The following is a 12,253-nucleotide window of genomic DNA, read 5'->3' on the forward strand; positions in this document are numbered from 1 at the left end:
AGTGTTGGGGGTACAAGGAAAATCAATAAACTCTTTTGACTTTCTTTGCACCCCCAATTCTTAGCACAGTGCCCCAACATATTTCAAGTGCTGAATAAATGTTAATTGACTCGCTCATAGAAACAATTTTATAAATAGTAGTTAGGTATAGTTGAAATCATCCCATTAATATTTCATTTAATGGACATGTGGGCTTTGCTAGGCTTCTTTGGGTTGGCCTGGAAACCTAATTATCATTAGTGATATTGTTACTATGCAGTTCAAAGCAAGGATCATAAAGCTGGGCACTCTTTCAAAGAGGCAGTTTATCTACAACACATCAAATTGTCCATTTAAGGCATCCAGTCTTAATTTTTATTTAAGAGTGCAAAAATTATATATCCTTTTTTGTTTGCCCCTTATCTGAATGCTGTGGGCTTTCTGACACACATACAAAGGCGCACTTTTAATTCTATAAAGAAGAAAGCAGGGAAAGCTAGATAAACAAAAGCACAAGCTGTTGCATGGCTATCTCAGTTTAGTTTCATGTCTGAATAAATTCAAGAGAAATTTCTAATTGCACCAATTTTTCAGAATAAAAAAGGAATGTAGCGGCAGGGAATGGGTAATCTAGGTTAGCTTATTAACAGTCAAGAATAGTGAGATACACAAAATGGCCTTGATCTTTGAATCTAAATGTTTTCCTTTGATTCCAATGATACCTCAAGGGTAATCCTTCATTACCAGAAGGTTTTTGGTCTTTTATCTGGCAGGAAGAGAGAGCAAAGAGTTTCAGCTGTGCTATGTTACCAGTGATATTCACCAGAAGGCACATAAACAAACAATTGCAACCATAAACTTCCTTTTTTCTATTTTGTAATAGGACATAATAATTATATTTGTCGAGCCACAGATCAATGCACAATTGATAAGAATCGGTGCAAAAGTTGCCAGGCTTTTAGACTTTGGAAATGTCATGAAGTTGGAATGATGAAATGTGGTGAACCTACTTCCATGTTTATTGCATTCTATTCATCCAAGACATATTTATTAACTATATTATTTTATCCCAAATCATGTATAACATATTATCTAAAATATTTTAAATTATATGAATATATGATTATACTTGTATTAATTGTATATTATATGAGAACATAATTATATTAACATTAACAATATAATTATATATTCCTGGGTGAGCATATAATTATCTTGCCTAATATAATTATGTATTATATACAAATATATAATTGTATAGCCATATCATTAACTAATTTTTTTATACTACAGGTAACTGAATTCAAATTTAATGAAATCAAAAGTTTATCAAATAGCAAATTCAGTGCAAATGGACCCAGTGTTGATGGAAAGAGGAGAAATGGTAGCTAGGGTACATTAATTGTCATGAGTCCAAAAATATTTTGGTTCATCACTGATTTCACAGGATTTTGGTCAAATCTAAGAAAGTAGAGGCAGGGAGAATTGTGGATGATTTCTGTGAAGTTATTCAAAATCTTTCAATGTGATTCCATGATGAAAGGAGATACTCTTTGCTTTGACTATCAACCAATGGCGTGGAGTTCCTCCTTGAGAATAATTTTCCTTTATTTTCCTTCTCATTCCCCCCTATCCCACATATCCCTCTACATGTTGTGGTTTAGTTATGTCCATCTCTCTTGTCATCTTATGAATCCTATTGCCCATGAATTTTTTTGGAAAAGCTATTGGAATGATTTGCTATTTCCTTCTTCAGTAGATTAAGGTGATCAGAATTCAAGTGATTTGCCCATGGTCACACAGCCAGGAAATGTCTAAGACTGGTTTAGTCATGCATATTCAATCAATTACTTATTAACTGCAAAGTACTGGGCTAGGTGATGAGGCATCTAAAGTCAAAACCCCAAATCCCGGCTCTCTGGGATCTTACAATCTGTTAACATGTGTGGGTAGAGGGAAGATCACAGGATAGGCAATACCTGAGCTGAGCCTTGAAAAAGGCAAAGATTTTCAGAGGCATATTTCAGGCCTGGGGAACAATTTGAACAAAATGTGTAGAGGTTGGAGATGAGATGAGATATTTAGTTCTGGGACTAGCTAAGGGTCCCTTCTGCCTGGATCAGAATTTGTGAATTATTATAATTGTCATTTATATGGGACTTTGAAGTTTCAAGTGTGCATTCCCATGTGAACCTGTCAATAGCCCCCTGGGGTTGGTACTATTGTCATTATTATCCCAGTTTTGCAAATGGGTGAACTGAGGCTCAGCTAGTCATCTAGCAATTATTAAGCATACACTATGTGCCAGCCCTAAGTATCATGTACTGAGAGTACAAAGGAAAGCAAAATACAGTCCCTGCTCTCAGGTAAAGGGAAAATAGCATGTATATATAAATAGCTATGTACAAACAAGATCTTTTTGTTCAGTCATTTTTAGTTCTGTCTGACTCTTTGAGATCCCATTTGGGTTTTCTTTATTGGAGTGGGCTGCTGTTTCCCACTCCAACTTATTTTACAGGTGAGAAAAATGAGGCATACAGTTTAAAGTGACTTGCCCAGAATAACGCAGCTAGGAAGTGTCTGAGGTCAGATTTGAATTCAGTAAGATGATCTCCCTAAACTCTAAGCTCAACCCTCTAGCAGCTGCACCACTTAGCTGCTCAAACAAGATATAGATGAGATATGTTGAGGATAATCACAAAGGGAAGATGCCAGGATTAATGAGGGTTGGGGAAGACTTCTTGAAGAAAGTACATTTCAGCTGGAAATGAAAGCAAACCAAGGAATCTGGGACATAAAGATGAACAGAAGAGAATTTCTGGCTTGAAACTGGAGAGATTCCAGGAGAAGAAATGTTCAATCTCTGGAGATGGAGCCCCCAGGGACTCTAGTGTCTCTGGATACCAGAACACATGGGGATATGTAAAGTATATGCAGATAGGGAATGTAGGAAGGTGCCAAGTTATGGAAGACTTTATAAATCAAACAGCAGATTTTATGTGATCTCGGAAGCAATGGGGCGCCACTGGAGTTGATTAAATAGGGGTTGTCATGATCAAACTTAGAAAGATGAATTTGATAGCTAGTGGAGAATGGAATGGAGTGGGGAAAGAATTGTAGGGAGGATTAGCCAGCAGGCTACAACAGCAACAAGGACTAATAGTCTAGGTATGAGGTGATAAATGTTAAGACATTGTCTATGATCCCATAATACATGTTGAAGGCAAAAAAAAAAATCCATTATGGAAAGAGAAGTCAGAATAAGTTAGTGGTAGGCTTTAAAAACAAACTTTAAGTAGCTGCTGGGTGGCACAGTATATGGAGCACTGACCCTGGAGTCAGGAGGATCTGAGTTCAAATCCAACCTCAGATACTTAATAATTACCTAGGTGTGTGGCCTTGGGCAAGCCACTTAACCCCATTGCCTTGCTAAAGAACAAAAAACAAAAAAACAGACAACTTTAAATACAATCTAAAGAGTGTATTATTTTTGTGTCTGTGGGATGATTTCAAGAGGGACAATGACAATGATAGAACTTTAATGTGATAAGCATCAAGGAGAAGGCTATTAGAGGCACTGGGCAAAAAGAAGCAAATGACACTGGTCCTTAAGGAGCTCGCAAATAAATGAGGGTCAGGGCCTGATACATGATGGGAGCTCTGTAAGGAGGCAGGGCTATCTCTTTAGAGATAAAATTGATAAGACCTGGGGATTGCCCGGATATGGGCAGTGAATTATAGGCAAAAATCAGTAATCTTTCTAAGCTTACCTAGCTAAGTGACTGGAAGGATGATAATACCTTAAGAGGAAAAAAATCAATTTGATTTTAGGTGTGCTGTTTGATTTTCAAGTGGAGATGAAATGCGCAAATAGAATTCAAAAGAGAGGATCTGAACTCAGGAAGTATGTCACCAGGGTAGAAAGTGACTAAGGATAAGAATGCCAGATCTGGAGTCAGGAAGACTCAGACATATGCTAAATGTGTGACTCTGGGCAAGTCTCATAATCTTGCTTGCATTAATTTCCTCATCTGTAAAATATCCTGGGGGAGGAAATGGCAAACCACTCCAATATCTATGTCAAGAAAACTCCAAATGAGGTCACAAAGAATTGAACATGACTTAAAGACTGAACAACACCAAAAGAAGGTGAATAAAAAGGCCAAAAGGAGTAGTAACTGAGAAGAGGCTGTTTCATTTAGCAGTTAAGACATCATCAGTATTGTTCAAAATATACAATGAGAGTGTTACCAAAAACAAAGCCTGAGCCAAACATGATGGTTAATACCAGTTTTTCTTGTTCCTGGGGAAGCTAGAAGTAACTTGGATGCCCAACAAAATGGGATAAATAAACTGTGGTGCTTAATTAAAATGGAATACTATGATATAAGTCAGACAGGTACAAGAAATGCATAAAAAGGATCTCATGTGTTTTTTTAAAACCATTTTCTAAGTTAAGTTCCAATAACTAGATTCTTTCCTTATTTTGATGAATTTCCTTTTAAGTGATAATCCTGCTGAAGATTTTTTTGATTTTTACCATGATGGAAAAATTTTACATATATGTTTTGTTCACAGAGTTGTAATTCTAAAATGAGACGACTGGACATTGATCTCTAATGCCTGACATAGCTCTAATCATCATTAATCACAGTAACAGTTTTATTAAACCTTCATTTTTTGTAAAATCCTTTATATAAATGAATCTCATTTGTGCCTGAATTAGATACAAGTATTATCTTCACTTTTACAGATAAGGAAACTAAGACATAGGGAGATTTGTGGAAATGATCTAAGGTTATATGGTTAAGCATGAGAGGTAGTGTTTAAAACTAAGTCTTCTTGACTCCCATGACCACAGATTATCCAGTAAGAAATCCCTTAGTTTCCTTTCTTTCAACTTCACAATCTCTTGTTATCTTTTTGACCTCATCCCTGAACAAGGAGCTTTCCTCCCTGCCAAGGCTAACCCTTGCAGATGTGCCTTTGATCATGTATTTTCAAGTCCTACTTTATGGCCTTGTAAACAATAATCATCTTTCCTCCCTCATGCATCTTCAATTTTTTTGATTCTCCACTGATTCTTTTTTCTGTCTATAAACAGTCTTAGGTCTCCTTTATCATTAAAAAAAGAGTAAACACAGGGAAAATTTTCTCTGGGGTCTGCTGTCCCCTTAAGCTAATATACTGTTTCTTTCCCTTTAAAGCCAAATGTGTTTTTTAATGGTTTTCTGACTTCTAGTTTCCCTTCTCCAATCTAACCTCCACCCAACTGTCAAAATAAGATTGTCTGAAGTAGTGCAGTCTAAAGGCTTGACTATATTACTTTCTTTCCTCCTCTTTTCCTCACATCTTTCCTAATCTATCCCTCTAGGATAAAATGCATATAATTTAGTTTGGCACATAGTGCTCTGACTCCAAACTATTTTTTTCAGTCTCATTTCATATTTCTCTCTTTTACACACTTTATTTTCCAGTCATATTTACCTACTAAATCTTCCCTGAATTCTTGTCATGCCAGTGGTCTCTGGAGTTGGGTAAACTCTAAGCTCTAATCCAGTTGTGGTTTGTTTTTTTTGCAAGGCAATGAGGTTAAGTGTCTTGCTCAAGGCCACACAGCTAGATAATTATTAAGTGTCTGAGATTGGATTTGAACTCCTGACTCCAGGGCAGGTGCTCTATTTACTGAGACACCTAGTCACCCTCTAATCCAGTCATGATTGATCTTTATCCTTTGTTTTTGAAGTAGACCATGCCAGGTAGATGATGTCATGACAAGCAGATGAATTGGATTTAAGTGGTGGTGGGGGGGGTGCTGTGCTAAGTCCCCAACATCACCTTCTCCTCCAGAGCCATCTGGATCTGGGACCAGTGGCCAGATATGGATCAGGTTGATTGGATGCTAAACAATCAAGGTTAAGTGAATTGTCCAAGGTCACACATCTAGTAAGTGTTAAGTGTCTAAAGTTGGATTTGAACTTGGATCCTTCTAGGTCCAGCCCTGGGAATAAGTATATCTAGGATTACACTTGCAAGACAAACCTAGGAACAACATGAACATAAACATAAACAACTTTTTATACAAGGAAAGTCAGAGTTCAATAAATGGAGAAATATTAGTTGTTATGATTAGCCAAAGACAACATAATAAACATGACAATTCTATCTAAACCAATCTACCATCCCATTCTATTACCAAAAATTTCTTTATTGAGTAAGAAAAAATAATAAAATTCATTTGGTAGAATAAATCAAAAATATCAAAGGAACTGATTATTTAAAAGATAGAAAGAAAAGGGTTTTGGCAGTATCAGACATTCAATTGTCTTATAATGTAGTAATTATCAAAATCATCTGTACTGGCTAAGGAATAGAAAGGCAGATCAGTGGGACATAGTAGATAAACTAATAGTAAATTATTATAGTAACCTTGTATTTGACCAACATAAAGATATTTAATCTTTGGAGATAAGAATGCATTTGGCAAAAATTGTTGGGAAAACTGCAAAAGAGTTTGACAGAAATTTTGCACAGACCAGTATTTTAAACAATTTTCCAAGATTAGGTCAAAATGAATATGTGACTTAGAGAAAAAGGGAGACATCACATGAAAATTTGAGGAACATAGAATTGAATACATGTATAAGAATATAATTTATGAATAAACAAGAGTTAAAGAGAATAATTTATGAATAAACAAGAGTTAAAGATAATAGTGAAGAATAAAATGGATAATTTTGGTTGTTATATTATAAAGTAGTTGTCCGAATAAAATCAATGAAATCTATATTAGAAGGGAAGCAGAAAATTGAGGAGAAATTTTATAGACATATAAACATTTCATCTAAAATATATATAGAGAATTCTGTCAAATTTATGAGGACAAATTATCCTCCAATTGATAGTCAAAGGATGTGACTAAGCAATTTTTGATCAAAGCTATATATAATGTCATGAAAAATGTTTGTAACCAAAAATGACTAGAGAAATGAAAATTTAAAAACCTTGAGCTATAACCCCACATTTATTAGATTGGCTAATATGACAAGAGAAGGAAAGTGAAAACTGTTGGAGTGAATGTGGGAAAATTGAGACACAAATGCACTGTTGGTAAAGGTGTATACTGACTTAACCATTATGTAAAGCAATTTGGAAGTATATCCAAAAGGATATAAAAACCACCCTACAAATATCACTTTTAGGTCTGTATTTCAGTGTTTTTTAAAAGGAAATGTATCAAACCATTAGCAGGCATTATATATATAAAACAAGGATCAACTAGAAGCATTTGCAATATTATCAGGGACGAAACAAGGGTGCCCATTGTCATTGCTGTATTCAGGATAAGAGTATAAGAGAAGAAAAAGAAATTGAAGGAATTAGAATAGGAAATGAGGAAACAAAACTCATTCTTCACAGATGATAATAATGCTATATTTATAGAATCCTAGAAAATCAACTGAAAAACTGCTTGAATCACTTAATAATTTTAGCAAAGTTGTAGGATATAAAATAAACTCACACAAATCATCAACACATCTAATTAATACCAACAAAGCTAGCAGCAAGAGATAGAAAAAAATGGAGGTAACTGTAGACCATGTAAAGACTTAGGAGTTGGACTTTTAGTCCTCTGCAAAATAGTTAATCTCTGTCTATCTCAGTCTCCTTTATCTTTAAAATGTGTTCTTTAAAGGATAAGACATTGGTAAATTTCCTTAAAATGCTATCTATTCTTCTTTTCATTTTTATTATATTCCCACTCTGAACATAAATATAGTCTTATGTACTCAGAATTAACTACCTCTCATTTCTGATTCTTGGAATTCCTAGTTGCTTTCAAGAATCATGTCAGGTGCTAACAGAATGTCTTTTGTGGGCGGTGGGAGGAGGGTAGCACAAATGGGGGAAAATTTGTAAAACTGAAAATAAATAACATCTTAAAAAAAGAATCATGTCAGGTGCCATCCTGTGCCTAGGCTGTCTCTACTCCAGTTCAGCTGTGAATAATCTTTCCTGCCTAAAGCTACCTTTTATTTACTTAATAAAAATTATTAGTATTGAGAGCTCTTATATAGTGCCTTAAAGCTTACAAAGAACATCAATAATAATAACAATAACAATCATCATCAGTATTAGTGATTATATAGCACTTACTATGTGACAAGCATTATGCTATGCATTTTGCAATTACAGTCTCATTTTTATCTTGGCAACTCTGGGAGTTAGTTGCAATTATAACCCCTATTTTACAAATTATGAAACTCTGGTAGGTAGAGGTTAAGCAACTTGCCCAGGGTCACACAGTAAGTGTGTGAAGCCATTTCTGTGTTTATGTTGCGTTTTAACTCCTGACCCCTTGGAATGATTGCCTTGGGAGTCTCTGCTTCATTCCTCTCTTGTATGTATAAACCTGGTATATAATAAACATTTAATAAATGTTTGAATCAGAAGGGGATTTGAAAATCAATACCTTTACTTTCTAACACTGCAATGTTGTGAAGTAGTAGAGGTTTTTATTGTAGGAAATAGTCTAAACAAAAGCCTATTGTCCTGGATCGGTTAAGCTGCCCTCTGTGCTACCCCCTCACAACTTTGTCTCTATTGAAATTAATTAGATTTATCCTAGAATCTGGAGGATGCATCATAAGGAGATAGACTTGGACCTGAAAGGGACTGTATAGATCATTACATCCAACCCCCTCATTTTACAGGTGAGCCAACTAAGACTGAGAAATCAAGGGACTTCTAAGGTCACAAAAGTAGTAAATGTGATTTTTGTTATTTGTTTTTGGTTTTAAAAGGGGAAAGCAAGGGAGGGGAAAAGAAATATATCAGAGAGTGAATAAGAAAGAAGCAGGAGGAACTTACTGTTTTGGCATAAATGAAGATAATGAAAATATATGGAGGAGAGCACAAGGATAAAAGACATCTCATGAACTTCATTCTTATCTGAGCTGGGTGAAGGAGGGTTGAACACAAACACAAAGAGTTCGGGGCAGGTGCAATGGCTAGAGCACTAGGCTTGGCATCAGGAATATTTGAGTGCAAATCTGGCCTTAGATCTTTCTTATCTGTGTGACCCCAGGCAAGTCACTTATACTGTTTGAATCAATTTCATCATTTGTAAAAGTTCTGGCAGTAGAGAAAAGAAACAGAGATATATGGAAAGGGGGAAACAAGGAAGGAAGGCCCATGAAGAGAAGTAAGGTGGGGAAGAACTTGGAGCAGGAGACCAAAAAGCATAAGGCTAGCAATCCATTTATGTGAAAGTAACTAGTTCCTTCTATTTCTCCATTTCTCCTCCAGTATTTTTCTTTTCCCTTCCTTTTTCTTACCTTTTAAAAACTGATAACAGAATAAAATAGTAAGTAGTCATAAGCAAAATAAATTTTAACTTGGGAGATGGAATCATTCTTTCTGCATATGCATATGTTATATAATATGAAACTATGTAATATGCATATTATAGGCACACTAGTTATATGTAATATATAATTTCAAGTGAAATATCATATTATTAAATTATACATTAATATTACATATTTATGTTAATATATGATGTGTGAAAATATATCAGATGTTGCATACATCATATATGTTTTATTTTACATATAATGTATTAATAATATATAATACACACACACGCGCGCGCGCACACACACACACACACACACACACGAAGAATGGATATTCAATTCTGCAGATAATTAACCACTGGTTCACCAACCTAGGGGAATGGGATATGCTTAGTGTTGGCAGGAGAAAATAGAGGCAAAGCATTTTATTAATATTTCCCTTTCCCACCCATCTATAGGTTCCCGGAGAGAACGCTGTGGGTATCAAGTTATCCAAAGGCAGCGGAATGCAGATGAGCAAATGAATTGTCTTAGCAAAGCAAAGACAAATAGTGAAAATGTAACCCAAGTGAAAGAGCTGCTGATGAATGTTCTGAGTTCTGAGCAGTTTGTGCTATCTCTCCTGGAAGCAGAGCCACCTAATGTATTTGTGAGTCTGCCCAACAAACCATTTACCGAAGCCTACATGATGATGTCATTGACCAAACTTGCTGATAATTAATTGGTTCACATGATTGGATGGGCCAAGAAAATTCCCGGTAGGACTTTGGGGGGGGTTTACTTTGGCATTGATTTTGAGGTTTGTTCAGCATTCTAGCACAATTTCTATAGTCATTTGTCTTCCTGAATCAAATATGAATTCATTCACTGTTATTCAGAAGTAGGTAATAAAATTGGTCAGTATGGCATGATAGGAGGAGTCTTAAAATGTCACAGACCTGTTTATTGCTCTGTCTTAGGTGGTTGAATCTCATTTATCCTCCAGGAGGAAGGCACAGACATTGAACAGAGAGCCACATTCAAAGTCAAGAGACATGGATTCAAAAACCAGCTCTGAGCACATAGGCTATGTGACCATAGGCAAGTCACTTAATCTAACAATGCTCCATGCAGCTCTCAGAGATCAAAAATTGCAGCTCAGGGGCCTGTTGTGGATAAAGGGAATTTCAATGAAAGAGCATAAAGGGAATTTCCTCCATCAAAGTCAATACAAAATATTGCCTTCACTGGTTTTTACATAATCTTTAAATGTTAAAATAAAAAAATAACAACAAAAGTATTACTACATTGTGCAATGTTTCTTTGAGAGAACAGATTCATCTGAATATTTTTTTAAACAGATCAACTTAAAAATAATAACAAAGCATATGTACTGTTTGACTAGATCAGAGATTCTAATGGCTGTTATTTATTTTAATGCATATTCAGGATAATAGGAACAGATAAAGCTAACTATAGCCTAGAAATATCAGGGTAAAAGGAAGGGGTTTTGGTTTGCTTTTCTTCTTTAGCATAAGAGAGACCTGAGCATGTTTGTCCTGAGAAGGGAAAGAACTTGCAGAGAGGGAGAAGATTCCCTTTAGTGGTGTGGGTTTACATATTTGGCTTCTTGAGATGAAGTGTGCTAGTACCAGACTTGGAGTCCATTAGGAGGATTAGATTCCAGTTCTGGAATTAGTATGTGACCCATGAACAAACCTTTTACTAACTTTGAACCTGTTTCTTCCTTTTTAAAATAGAAAACGTTGTATTAGTTTCCATGTAGAATTCTCATAGTATAAATGAATCACTGGGAGAATCAGGTCAGTGGGACTTAGGAAAAGGAGACCGGGCTTGAATTCCAGATCTCTGCCTTACTAGCTACCTATGTGACTGAATATGGATAGTTCTTTTATCCTTTTAGTTTCCTAGTTGGTTCTTGCTGCTTTCTACCCATGGCTACAATGATCCATGTCTCTACCTGCAACTTACTCTGTCTCACTCGACTGCTATCCCTCTAAGAGGTTCACAGCTTGAGAGTGAGAGTAGAAATGTTTTGAATTGATAGAACACTCCTGACTGTCTTCAGCAAATGAAGTGGAGGTGCAATTGGCACATCAGTCCTATTCCCCAATTCCAAAAATGTTTCAGGTGCCTGGGGAGAATTGAGGATTGAATTTTCAAGTGCCTCTCCAAATGGCATGTTCCAAAGAATCACAACCAAGTCCATGGGGTGGGATTCCACTTGGCCTCTTACATGTCAAAAAACAAAACACAGGTTCTTCAGCACAACTGGTAGAACTACGATTCCATGGACATACCTTGTTTTGCATCCTTTCACTGGTGACTTCCCTCATGCCACACTTCAACCCCCTGACTATGTTATTATGTAATTATAGGATTTAAGACTGCTTGTTCAGCTACATCATCCTTTCCAAAAAGTCATTCAAAATTAAACAATTCTTTCCCCTATTTCTATATAATTAAGACTGTCTTAAAACTTGGAGGGGCTGTCTTTCAGTGACATTCTTCTGAGGCTGTTGGTTGGTAATAGCCAATAGCAATAAAAAGGAAGTAGTCCTTCAATGTTTGTCTTTTTTAATGATGGGGAAATCATAGCTTTCAAACTGCTCAAATTTAATTTTTCACATCTGTGGAATATGAGGAACTAATAACTGTAAACACACTTTTTCTCCATCAAATGTCTACATTTGTACATTTGTAATTTGCACATCAACACTACAATGCCCTACTGTGACTCATAAGGAAGTAGAAAGTGACACTACAGAATATGAGGGCTGGTATGATAACAGTATGGAACAATTATAGACAGAAATTTAGTGCTGTGGAAAAAATACAATCAAGAAAATATGAGCTATTTATCCCATATATCTCCTTTTCCATTTCTATAAAATATGTGAAAATTTTGCATATTT

At 35.7% G+C, this 12,253-nt stretch overlaps 1 pseudogene; it reads left to right on the forward strand.

Moving 5' to 3' along the window:
* Window positions 1–10,795, forward strand: part of LOC141504012 (estrogen receptor beta-like) — a 28,281-nt pseudogene extending 17,486 nt beyond the window's left edge.
* The last annotated feature ends 1,458 nt before the right edge of the window (window positions 10,796–12,253 follow it).

Source organism: Macrotis lagotis, unplaced genomic scaffold (assembly GCF_037893015.1).
Source record: "Macrotis lagotis isolate mMagLag1 unplaced genomic scaffold, bilby.v1.9.chrom.fasta BILBYCTG019, whole genome shotgun sequence".
Taxonomy (NCBI): Eukaryota; Metazoa; Chordata; class Mammalia; order Peramelemorphia; family Peramelidae; genus Macrotis; species Macrotis lagotis.